The 13,372-nt window shown below is 41.4% G+C and overlaps 2 long non-coding RNA genes across 2 annotated transcripts in view; one reads left to right on the top strand and one right to left on the bottom strand.

Annotated features, from left to right (window-relative positions):
• LOC309607158 overlaps nt 1–13,372 on the bottom strand; it is a 681,872-nt gene that overhangs the window by 222,758 nt on the left and 445,742 nt on the right. Inside the window, exon 7 of the long non-coding RNA XR_014232286.1 lies at nt 6,230–12,146. This is a non-coding gene — a long non-coding RNA (uncharacterized lncRNA). The remainder of the gene's footprint in view (nt 1–6,229; nt 12,147–13,372) is intronic.
• LOC309607164 overlaps nt 1–13,372 on the top strand; it is a 280,099-nt gene that overhangs the window by 75,796 nt on the left and 190,931 nt on the right. The window lies entirely within an intron of this gene.

Genomic DNA, 13,372 nt, shown 5'->3' with positions numbered 1-13,372 from the left:
GTCTTAATGGTCTGATGCCATCAACCTTTCTATCTCCCAGCACCAGCTCACTATTCCTTTTGTTCCACTTAACAAACTCCTGTAGGTTTTTCAGATTTATTCATCCTTTGTTTTGCCCTTCCCACCCTTTTTGCTAGACAAATTTCTACTCTTCCTTCAAACATCTACTCAAAAGTTAGCTCCTCCAGGAAGCCTTCCTTGCCCATCTTCTTACCTCTCCCACCTGCCACATGACGCATAATTTTCTTTACTTTGACCATAGTAATGCCACTCTGTATGTAATGTCTAATTCACTTATCACTCTCTACCATTAGAATGCAAAGCCCTCAATAATGAAGGCTTAAGCAAACTGACAGAAACAGAGAGTAGAGTGGTGGTTTCCAGAAGGCTGGGGAGTGGAAGAAATGAAGAGATGGTGGACAAAGGTTACACACTTCCAGCTGTAAGATGAATAAGTTTTGAGAACCAGATGTACAGCATGTTGATTATAGTTAATAATAATGTATTATACACTTGAAATTACCAAGAGGGTAGATCTTAAATGTTCTCAACAAAAAAAGAAATGGTAATTATGTGACATGATGGAGGTGTTGGCTAATACTCTGGTGGTAATCGTTTTACAGTATGTATCAAATCAATACTTTGTATACCTTCAACTTATAATCGATAAAGCTAGAAAAAAAATGTGACAGAAAATTTGACATTAATAGATGCATAGTGGAAATGGAGAAAAAATAAAATTTCTAATAAGAAAAAATAATATTTTTATGTTATAATACAAAAGCTTAAGTATCATTTGCTTCTGTATGTTCAGGGCCTAAAATAGCACCTGGAATATAGGAGATAGTGTTAAACATACTTTTGGATGAATAAGTGGATAAAACTGATAATAAAATAATATCTTTCTTTAGAATAAGTTACAAAAAAGAGAAATTCATTACTATATTCCAGCTAGTAGAAAAATCATTATTTAAAAGAAAAATAAGAAAGTCAAGAGTTCTTTACATGAAGGAGGTTTCATGACTGAAGGCACATATTAAGTAAGGTTTCAGAATTTCAAATAGCTGTCATGAAATAAAAAATCTGAGCTAGTGAGGATGGCAAGTCTTTGAAGTGACACTCTCAGGATGGAATCCTGTCTGAAGTTCTTCCAGTCTCAGGGCACACCTACCCCCTCAGCATATTTAGCCAACTCGAGACTTGGGTGCCTTACTGTGTCCAGTGTCTATCCCAACAACTTTGGGAATCCATGGACTTCCTGTTATTGCTTCCTCACTTGGGACATTGATCAGGAGCTTCTGGGCTCCTGAGGCCCTTGAGACCAAAGAAGAGGGGCCAGGTCTCCTGGGAAACCAGCTGGAGGCACCGAAAGACTGGTGGTGAGTTGCAGCTCTTCTGAAGGCCTGGCTGGGAAGCCACAAGCAATCCCGGCCAGCCACCACGGTGCCCTCAATAGCCTGACAGTAGGGCTCATTGGCAGGTCATGCATGTAATTGTCACCTCAAACAAAAAGGAACCAGAGACCTAAGGGAAATAGTAAGATGGAATTTGTAGGTCAGCCCAGGAATTGGCAGAGGAAACCGGAGTCTGAGTTAGTTTATCCTTTGCAGAGATCAAGTCCCCAGAGGGTTCCATGAAAGATGGGTTCCCTGGGAGACTTTGAAAACATGGATCCTGGGGAAATTAGGAATCATGCCTTTCCATGTTGAAAATATGTTTGGATGGTAATAAATATCTTCAGGAAACATGAAAAAAAAATTTGACTTGAATGCTTATTTCTCATAATCATAAGTCCTGCTACATTTTTCACATTAGGATGTAAAACATGCATTGTTTCCATTAATAAAAAGGTCCTGTCAGCAAATGTGTAGGACGTTGCTGTGGACTGAATTGTTTCTCTTAAAAAGATACATATAGTCCAAACCCCCAGTACCTGTGAAGGTAACCTTATTTGGAAATAGGGTCTTTACAGGTGTAATCAAATTAAGATGGGGTCACACTTGATAGGGTGGGCTCTAATGCAATGTGACTGGCATCCTTACAAAAAGAGAGGAGACACAGAGACACAGAAAGAATGCCATGATAAGATGGAGGCAGATTGGAGCGATTCATTTACAAGTCCAAGAACTTCAAGTGTTACTTACAACACCAGAAAGTAAGATAAAGGCATGGAACAGTCTCCCCTGGAGCCTGTAGAGAGAGTACAGCCCTGCTGACACAATCTTCGGGCCTCCAGAACTGTATGAGAATAAATTTTTATTGTTTAACACCACCAAGTTTGAGGTAATTTGTTACAGCAGCCTAAGAAACTGATACAGATGTTTATTGCTCCATGTAATTCATGTAAACCAGTGGCTCTCAGATTTTTGATCCCAGGTTATACTTCTATAGCATCTGATTGAGCAGATCTGGGGCAAAGTCCAGAAATGTGTGTGATTAATAAATTCCTCTGGTAATTCCAATAATTGTGGATTACAGAGAAAATTTTACAAAACATTGATTTAAACTTCTAAGATGTTTTGTTTTTTCCCTGACTTTTATCAAAAGCCAGGCTTTTTCTCCTGTGCTTTTTCACAAGTATTCTGTAGAACAAAAAACAAACACATGTATTTGGTTCTATACTAACTCAAAAAGGTCAACAACGATTTTAATAATAAAGCAATGTTGGCTGAACCGACATACCATGTCCCAAATTGTTGACCAGAGGGAAAAGAGTTAGCCAAATGACCCTCCCATTGAATAGGGGGAATAACGGAAATTCTGACAGACCCTTATCTTGCACCAAAGGGAGCACGTGTTGCAACAATGCAAATAACTTGTGTTGCCAAAAGCCTTCCCCTCTCGTCCTGGTGGCTCATTTCACATGTTTTAGCGTGTCCTCTCACTCACAGAACACAGGCAGCATAGCCAGCACGAGAATGGAGGGCTATTGGGGGCTCATCAGGAATCATGTTGCTGCGACAAAGCCCTGACTTAGAAGCTCAGAGCATGGTCGGCACCAAGTTCACTGCCTGAAACTACTCCAACTGACCAGACTCTGAAGAATTGAGAAGCATATTTAGGTGGAACTGGTTAAAGTTCAGGGTTAACAGCATCAGGACGTGGATCTCAGTACTGAGCGGATCAGTTAATGCTGCCACTCAAATCAACAGGCAAACCAGTCTTGATGGGTTAATCATGGGTTTTAGATCCTGTGACTTGTCTTAGGCATGTCTACTTGGTGTGTGATTAGGCCCAAATCATCTAACTTCTCTAAACCTCAGCAGCCCCAACTAGAAAACAAGGATAATTCCTACCTCCCAAGGGCTATTTGGAGATTGAATAAAGCAGTGTATGAAAAATTATCCATCAAATACTAGTTCATATGGGTAAGCAGTCACACAAATTTTCTTTGGCCATGGAATACAACGTCAGCCCTAGGTGCCTGCTTCATAGTGTGAGCTCAAAAACACCTGCTCAACCCACCACCATCACTGGCTGTTCCGGAAAGAGCTTGTGCTGTGGACGGCAGATGTATCAGGTATCACGGTGGGTACCTTGGACAGTAGAAACCCTCTATTGTCATCCATTGTGAACAGACAGGTAGTGGGTCAATTCATAAAAAATATTGGTTAAACTGGGAAATCCTTAAAAATGATGCATACATACCTTAAATTTATATTGTAACTTAAAATGTATGAAATAGATTCACTCCTAAGCTTTGGATGTAGGACAAGTTTTGTTGTGGTGGTTGACTTTAAAACAGTACAGTGATCAGAGGTCACACCATCTCTCTTGCATAAACAACTCAAACATCATCTGCTAGGATTTCCAGGTTTGCTTTCTATAAAGCAGACTGAGAGGGCTTCCCTGGTGGCGCAGTGGTTGAGAGTCTGCCTGCCAATGCAGGGGACACGGGTTCGAGCCCTGGTCGGGAAGATCCCACATGCCGCGGAGCAACTGGGCCCGTGAGCCACAACTACTGAACCTGCGCATCTGGAGCCTGTGCTCCGCTACAAGAGAGGCTGCGATAGTGAGAGGCCCGCGCACCGTGATGAAGGGTGGCCCCCGCTCGCCGCAGCTGGAGAAAGCCGTCACACAGAAGTGGAGACCCAACACAGCCAAAAATAAATAAATTAATTGATTAATTTAAAAAAAAAAAAACAAGCACACTGAGAAAGTAAAGACCTTTGTGAAACCATCTGAGCACAGACTCTTCTGGTTTTTATGATTCCCTCCAACCCCCAAGTTTTTAGAGTTGTCTCATCCACATCTAATTCAACAGCACTTTTAGCAACTCAACCTTACTGCTTCCAAAACATTCACTGAGTGGACAACTCTCTTTCCGCACTTATATTAAATCCGTTGTGAAACATTTAATTGAAATATGTAATTACATAACAAACAGAACTGGCATAAATAGATATGGGCAGCAACACAGCTGACTCTTGGCAAGTATGCAACTGCACTGATGCAAACAGAAGAACCAGGATGAAACAGAGCAGCCCACTAGGTGGGAGCAAGCCACATTCTTCAGGCCTCAGGCAATATGTTTTATAAGGGATAGAAAGCTCTGGTTGATCTCATGGGTAGAAGGAGATGGGTTAAGAGTTTCTGATGCATCCATTTGTCTAATAGAGAAGCACTAGGCTCTCAGCAAAGAGAGACCCTGGGGCCAGCAGAATCGGTATGGACCAAAAGGCGGCGTGTTGTAGGGCTGCAGTTCTGGGATCTGCTATCAGAGGTTAGGCAGAGACCTCTGGAGCTCTTTGTAAGTTCTACTATAAGAAACAGTTTATTTCAACAGTTCCTTGAATATTGAGATATTCAGCCCCGCAATGAAGCTTGTGTCCATCCTGACCCAGGGAGAAAGAAAGCCCTGAATCATCCTGAGTATCAGACTGTGAGCACTGGTAGACGGCGAAGCCTCCCTCCTGCTTGACTGCAGCCCCAGCAAGAGTCCCCAAGAGGAAACCCCCTTGCATTAGGCCACAGGGCTCGCTCTCAACGCAGAGCCAGACTAGCTCTCTCAGGACAGCTTCTTCAACAAACAAACATCACCACATCAATGACGAGAGCAGCGGCAACTAACAGCTATAAAGCTCTTTCTTATGATCAGTTACAACACTAAGGGCTGTAGATACATTTTCATACAGTAACCCTATACAGTGTCCTCTTATATTTGCCCCCTCTCACAAACAAAAGCACTGAGGATCAGGAGATTAAAAACTTATGAACATACAGCTGGTAAATAGAAGAACTTGGATTTAAACCCAAATCTGACTTAACAATGGGACAAAGGTCTTTAATCACATGACAGAACAAGGAAGAGAGAAGGGGAGTGTTCATGGGTGTGGTGATCTACAGGAGCATGTTGTGACTTTAAGAACAACAGTTGTAATTATTTACATGGCATCCTTGAAGGCAGGGAGAAGCTTAAACTTCCAAATCAGCAATACGGATGATGCAAAAAGTCTTTAGAGTATCTTGGGCAAGACAGTGGTCAACATCACTTTCCTGGTGAGGAAATCTGGACTAATCTGTTTGGGATGATGGTGATGACATAGTGGGGGATAAAGATATAAGAAGAGAAGGAAGTGTGTGTATGGGGGTGGGGGGTGTTCAATATCAGGCAGAAGAGTAGCCCTTCCAATTTGTTAATATTTTTATTGTTCCCTCTGAGAAAATCCCATTACAAAATATTGCCCTAAAACATCCCTTTTGTGGCAGGCTAAACCTCGGTCACTAAGTACCTAATAGCATATGGTACATCTCTCTCACTATGGTCAACAGAAGGGACCCTTATCCCTGGAACCACATCAACCTAAGTTAAATGCTTTGGAAAATACTTGGTCCTTTTTAAAGAAAATTCATACATATATCATGTCACTTTCTTCCTCTAACATCCCAGTGCGATTGGGAGACAAGGTATTAAATTTGAATCTCAACTTTAGCAAAGACAATATTTACTCAAATTCACACAGCTTCTTATAGATGTTAGAATCAATTGTTTTCCAGAAGTACTCATTTGGTTAGAAATAAGAGAGCACAGCAGAAGAAAAAAAAAAAAAAACCTGACCCCAAATTAATATTTCCTACTGATAATTCTCAAACCAAAAATAGGCTTGAATAGTCAAGAGACGACCAAGTTAATATTTTGAGATGCTTGGTTGAAAGGCACATTATAGAAATTCCAAGTCTAATTTTCCTCATTCATTAAATATGTATCTATTAAACACCTACTGCATACCTTCCAAAGTGCTGTGCATTAGGCATACAGTGGTAGATACGAGTGCAAGATCCCTGCCCACGATTTCTTAGCTGTCTGCTCTGCCTTGTCAGGCTTGTACTAAGAGGCCAAATTCTCTAAGGCAGGTCCCCAACTGGCCTACAAGGCATCCATTAACCTCCTGAAAGTAAAGATAGAGTTTTGGTTATTTGTGTATTTACTTTTCTAAGGAATGGGTTCACAGCTTTTATTCATTTCCCAAATTCTTAACTTTATAAGTTAACAACCAATAGTAAAAGAACCATGATTGAAACCAAAGAATAAACAAGCAGTTATTATAAGTGAAGGACCACACTTCTCCTCTCCCTGTCTTTTCATCCCACCCCAATCTCTGGTCACGTCTTATCTAACAAATCCCACAGGCACTAGGGTGTAACTGTCTGATATTTGCCTTGTAAATCTCTAAAGTACTATATATAAATAATAGTTAATGTTATGGTCATTATTGCTAAATTTGTAAGTTTCTTCTTCCAACATTTCCAAAGAAAGTCAAATATTTTATGACCAGCCACTGTGTTTCAAAAACATTGCCTCACAACACAGGTCATTTCTGAAGTAAGGGAAGAGAGACTTGGTATTCAAGCTACTGCACTGGCCAGTTAAGTTTGATCTGTTCTTCATTTTCTCTTTCTTCCTTTCCATTCTGCCTTCCTGGCTATGTTTCCTTTTGAAGGATACAAAGACAGTGAAAAACTTAGGTTTCTAAGGGATTTTTAAATGGTTATTAATTCTGGATATTTTTAAATGATATTAGGGTATCCTGAGGCTAAATGGGACCAAGTGGTTTTTATGAATACAATAAATAAATAAAAATGCATTCCCACAGGGCTAGGAATAAACACCTATGTTCCAAAACCCTTCTAGGAACTAAGGGAAATTAATGTTTTTCATCATAGGAAGCCTGGGCACAGTGTACAGACTGCATCCTGAACTGTACAATGGTTGGCTAGATTTACCCTCCTCCTCCTTCATTTGATATACACTACAGTCAAAAATCCTCTGAAGAATTTAAGCAAGCGCTGTCAGATGATTGCAGGCTTTGAAGACAGACACCTAAAAACAACCACACGCACACACACACACACATGCGCACACACACACACACACACACACACACACACACTCTCTGCTTTCTACAGCTTACATTTCCAGACTGCTTCACTTATAAAGATGACTTATTTTTCAGAATAATCACACATATTTTGACTAGTTTTGTTTTTTAAAGACAGTTCAGCTATATTCATTGCAAAAGCATTTGGAAACGGTCTATTTGTTTCCTCTATCCCAGCTCAGGCACTATCAGTTCATCTTGTGATTATGATAGAAATAAACACCCCACAGGAATCCTCTGCTTTCAGAGTCAGGTAGGTGTGTAATATCTCTAGGTTTTTCAGGACTTAAAGCAAAGTAAATCTAGAGAAAGTGCTGCTGTAAAATTCAAAGGAAACATGGTTATTCGGCTTTGCAGAACACGAGCAGTTCCCTTCCTCTGACAGCTCTTGTAATAGTGGCTGGAATAGAGGTAAGATCCCAAAAACATGAAAATCACACTCTATATAATCCGCTTACAGGGGAAGCAAATTAAAAGCTATTTTTGCGAGTTTCTGAGCCCAGCACACGGTCTCCTCCACAAATGGAATTTGACACTCAATCCATCCCCACCACCGGCCTGAGAAATGTAAATCTGTCAAGAAGCTTAAAATTAGCTAACAAGTCCACATGAGCAATGGGCTATCCAGTCCAAATTTAAGATGTATTTGCTTAAGCTTTCTAAACAGAATCTATTTCCTACTTTTTGTTGGTAGTTTTCCTGCAAATCACTTAAGCATTCTAGGTTACTGCATTATCTCAAGAACAGCATAAGTTTCAGCCTCTCTCTCTCTCAGTCATAAGATATTACAATGTCAAGTCTAAGCCATAAACATAAGCCTGTCTGAAAGCAGCTCTGTTGAGATGCTATTTTTGTTGTTGTCGCTGTTACATCCACTCTTGAAGGAGGCAGAGATGATGCTCTAGCCTCCCTCACGATGACCGTCTGCTAGCTCACTGTGCTGGTCATATTGCTACAAACCACACTAACCACTTACAAATACAAAAGGGAGTTGGATTCTTTAAGCCAAGTGGAAATTTAACTGGAGATATTAAAGATTTATTTTATCTTATTGCATTAGGTACTTACTAAAGGGCAAATGTTTCTAAGGGTATAGCTTAATGGTTAAAAGTGCAAGTTTTGCCATCAAATAGAATGCATTCAAACTCACCTCTGTCACTAGTTAGCTGTGTGGCCTTGGGGAAGTTAGTAAACCTTACTGTGCAGTGTCTTCTATTTTATATGAGGATAACAATGGTATCTCTCTCATACAGTCACCGTGAGGAATAAAGTATATGATTCTATAACCCCTCCTTCTTGGGCCATCTTTGGAAATTAGACATTCTCCAGCTTCATCACAAACAGCTTTAAGATCTTTCCATATCCTGCTTTTGCCCATAAACAAATGAGATGCAGGGAAGACTTCTTCACATACATCCAGAAAAGCTACCAATCCAAGCATTTCCCTAAACAGAAACAATCCCCTCCTTAAGAGGAATTCTACTTTCAGCTTTACAATGAAATAATATAGGTAAAAGCATCAAGCACAGTGTGTAGACTATGTTAAGTTCTTAGCAAACGTGAACTGAATCTGAAGCTGCCATAGCTTGTCCACTTTTGTTTCCTCAAATTCTTGGTGCAAAATCTTCTGGCTACCGTTCAGAATCAACTGTCTGGCTGTGTACCCCTCAATACCATTCCATGGGGAGATGCTCTTTATCCTGCCTCAGAACTTTCACTGGTCCTATCTTTGCCATATATTGGATTTCCTGTTTCCTGAAGCCTCTACCGGCAGGAATCACAGAAGCAGAGAGAAGGAGGAGCAGAGGTTAGGTGTAGGAAACAAGGAATCTGCTCTGCTGATGGGCAGCGTGACAGCAGAGAGGTGCTGGATTCCTCCAGTGTTCAAACCACATCCAGACCTCTGAGAGGATCCAGTGCATGGCCAATATTCCTGTCTCCTCTCTCCATCCATGAATCAATATGATACACCTCTGGATCCTTAAGGTAGCCTGAGTGTCTCTACTACCAAAAGAACCTACCTCACATGCTTCCCGTCACACTGGGCATTTTATCCTCTTCACTCACACAACTGACTTTCAGGAAGCAACAGTGGGCTGTATCTGCACTTCTTCCTCACAAGGTAGCTGGGAATCGTGCAGTCATCTTCAATTATGAGCCCACACCTGGCTCCAATCAGAGCCCCAGCAGAGGATGTCAGGTGGCATACAACCCTCCTTGAAACCCACTACTTCCCTATCATGTCTCCATATGAACACAAGAACTAAGTGGGAAAGAGTCATACAATCCTTGGTGGAACCCACGCTTCTGGAAATGTGTTCCCTCTAGTCCCAAGGAACGGTTCCCAGGGAGAATCACCTAAGCTGCCTCGGTCTACAGAGATCCCTGCGCCTTGACGGCATGGCTCGCCTGCCCTGTCCTCGGTGAATTCCTGGGCAGCTGGAAGGGTGGGCTTGACTTCAACTCACCAGTTCTCTGGCTTCTTCAGTCATTAACCACAGCTTTCTGATCCTTGAACCACTTGCTATGTGTTATTCTTAGCACATGCCTGCAAACCCCACAACCCAGCTGCTTGCTGTGATTCAGAGTTCTCCGCTGTGTCCGAGCCTATGCTGCCTCTCGTGGTTCCTCCACCTCTCTCATCTCAACTGGAGAAGAGGATGATGTTCTACTTCACTCCTGCTCTGGATACTCATCAGCTGCAGGGAATGGTTCACGTCCTCTTACGCAGGCCTGGCACCTATAATCAGTAGAATCTGAAATGTTCACACCACGGCACTAGGAATCAGAAAAATCCAGGTTTTAGTCCTGGATCCATTCTTATAGGATCTCGGCAATAGTCTCTTGATATGAAGTCACTTCCTAAACTCCACTGATGTATTAGTTCGCTAGGGCTCCTCACAAAGTGCCACAACTTGGGTGGCTTAAAAATGCAAATTTCTTGTCTTACGGTTCTAGAGGCTAGAAGTCCAAGATTAAGGTATCAGCAGGATTGGTTTCTTCTGAGGGTCATAAGGGAAAGATCTGTTCCAGTTGTCTCTCTAGTTTCTGATGGCCTCAGGTCTTCCTTAGCTTGTAGATGACCATCTTCTCCCTGTGTCTCTTCCCTCTATGTGTGTTTGTGTTAAAATTTTCCCTTTTTATACAGACACCAGTCATATTGGATTAGGGACCCATCCTACTCCAATATGACCTCATCTTAATTAATTACCTCTGCAGTGACTATTTCTAAATAAGGTCACCTTCTGAGGTACTGTGGCTTAGGGCTTCAGTATGTGAATTGGGTGAGGCTGGGGAAGGGGCAGGGGAGACATAATTCAACCCATACCAACTGGTAATCCCTGTTTTACCTACTTGCAAAGTTGATGTGAGAGAGAGTGAATATAAAAGCATTTTGCGAACTGCAAAGTACTACACAAACACAAGGAATTATTAGGACTTAAAATACTTGATGGAGTTTGTTTTTTGAGACTTACAGCACACGGCCATCCTACTGATTATTCTGTATAATAACAACAGTCAAGAAGTGGCCATGCTACACCCATAAAAGTGAATTTATTTTTCTGCAAGTGGTGTTTCCTTCTCATTTATTGATTTGCATAAAATGCCACTTAATGGCTTAAATATTTATAATATGTGGACTCAGTAAGAGCTTAATTTCCACAAAATAAAAAGGTGCATTATCTCTTATTGCAGACAGAGTCCTTTTTTTCCAAGACATTTACATTCCCCTCTCCCCTAGACAGAACTTATGTAAATGGATTAGTAGCACAGAAACAAAATATACTCTTCACAGGGGAAAACTTGACTGGGAAAAGGGCTGGTACTCTGAAACTGTTTGAATCTTTTAACCCACAAGAGTTTCTCCAACGCCTAAGTAAATAGAGGGAAACTTGAAAAATCGAACTAACTGACATGACAGAGATTTATTATTTCCCCTAAGGAGGAAAGAGACAGGAAGCTTTCTGATTGTATCCAGGTGCTTATCCAAGACGTTACTGCTGGGCCCATCTACTGCCCATGGAAGGAACAACAATAATCAACAACTGTTTTCGTAGAGTAGCTACAGAAATCTTTTTACACCTTTGAAAACTGGTTTTTAATTGCACGGCGGATTAGTTCCCTGTGGCTGCTGTAACAAGTTACCACTAGCTTAAATAACAGAAATTAATTCTCTCACAATTCTGAAGGCTACAAGTCCAAAATCTAACAGGGCAACGGTCTCTCTGGGGGCTTTAGACAAGGATCAATTCCTTGCCTCTTCCAGCTCTTGGTGTGTGCCCCAGCTTTCCCGGGTTTGCGATAACATCACTCCAATCTCTGCCTCTGTCTTTACATTGCCTTATCCTCTATGTGACTGTTTCTTCTCCTCTTCTGTCTAAAATCTCCCTCTCCTCCCTCTTGTAAGGACACTTGTGACAGCATTCAGGGCCAACAGGAGGAATCTATTGTAATGTCCTCATCTCAAAATCCTTAACTTAATCACACCTGCAAAGACACTTTTTTCCAAATAAGATAACATTCACCAGTTCCAGGGACTTGATGTGGATATATTCTGGTTGGGGAGGGCCCACTTTTCATGAGTAAAGAAAAGAAGCTTTCAACACAATTTTTTAGATCATTAATTTTCAGGCTTTTTCCAGGAAGCCTTGTGGCCCTGAGATGGAATAGCTGGCAGGGCAGAGGGAGGTGAGCTGTGACCAAATCCTGAGTCCCTCTTTCCTCCATCAGATTGAACAGCTCTACTCTTCTCTTGGAAAACTGTGCCTGGTGAGAAATGTCATTTCAAGAAAGGATTCAGTGGCTTAAAAACAAGATTGAAAACTATTATTCGAGATTGGTGATTCTGAAAATGCTTTTCTGGCTACACAAAGTTCACGTGGAAAAGAATTTTCATAAACAGAACATATATTCCATTGTGGGAAATTCTGAGTCATAGGTCTGAGGAGGAACCTTGGAATCTGTATTTTAAGAAGTACCACAGTGACTTGATTTCATCACCAGCAGTAGGGGTCATACAGCTCCAGGTAAGTCAAAGTCCTCATGGACCTATTCTTGATCTATTATTTGAAATTACTGGCAAGAGTGAGAGGGGTCTCTAGTACCCTGTAAGAATAAAAGAGGGCTGGGGAGGTCACTTCTGTGACGTAAACATTTCAGGGCACTATTTCTTAAAGGATTATTGGCACTTGTTGAAAAACTTTACAGTTCCCCAAAAGGAAAGATACTGTATGATTCCACTTTTATTCGGTACCTAAAATAGTCCAAATTCATAGAGAGAGAAAGTAGAAAGGTGGTTGCCAAGAGCTAGGGAAAGGGAAGAATGGAGAGCTATTGTTGCATAGGTACAGAGTTTCAGTTTTTCAAGATGAAAAGAGTTCTGTGGATGGGTGGTGGTGACGCAAAACAATGTGACTGTACTTAAGGCCACCGAACTGTACATTTATAAATGTTTAAGATGGTCAATTTTATGTTATGTGTATGGTATCACAATTTTTAAAAATTTCTTATGAAGCAAGGTCATCGACAATGTTGGTGGTGCACCTAGATCCCATTTGATCCCTGTTTAACGTATTTGTGCACCCTTTTCCTGTATAATTTTGATTCTAAAAAGCAGCACCCATAGCTTATCCTTGGAGAACTTCCCTCAGGCTATTTGCACCACGCTTTCCTCACAAATACCCAGGGAGTGAGTGGGCAGCCCTCATCCAAATCACAGGTACTCCCTGGCGAGGACAGCTCTAAGGCACAGTTTATGCCCCAGAGTTCCCAACGTGGTCAGGCTGAACGTAGCCTCTGAAAGATGCTGCGTGAGATCTCACTTTTGCCTGGCTTCCTCCCATACCCTGGGTCCTTGTCATAAAAAATCACTTATGCACATGGACACACACACACGTGCACGTACACATACACACAAAACGTTACTTTTCACAATTTGACTGAGTCTAAGAGAACAAACCCATGCACCAAGACCAACCACATGATTCTTCCAC

Source organism: Balaenoptera borealis, assembly GCF_965194805.1.
Source record: "Balaenoptera borealis genome assembly, chromosome: 12".
Classification (NCBI taxonomy): domain Eukaryota; kingdom Metazoa; phylum Chordata; class Mammalia; order Artiodactyla; family Balaenopteridae; genus Balaenoptera; species Balaenoptera borealis.
This window is presented reverse-complemented; position numbering and strand designations above follow the sequence as displayed.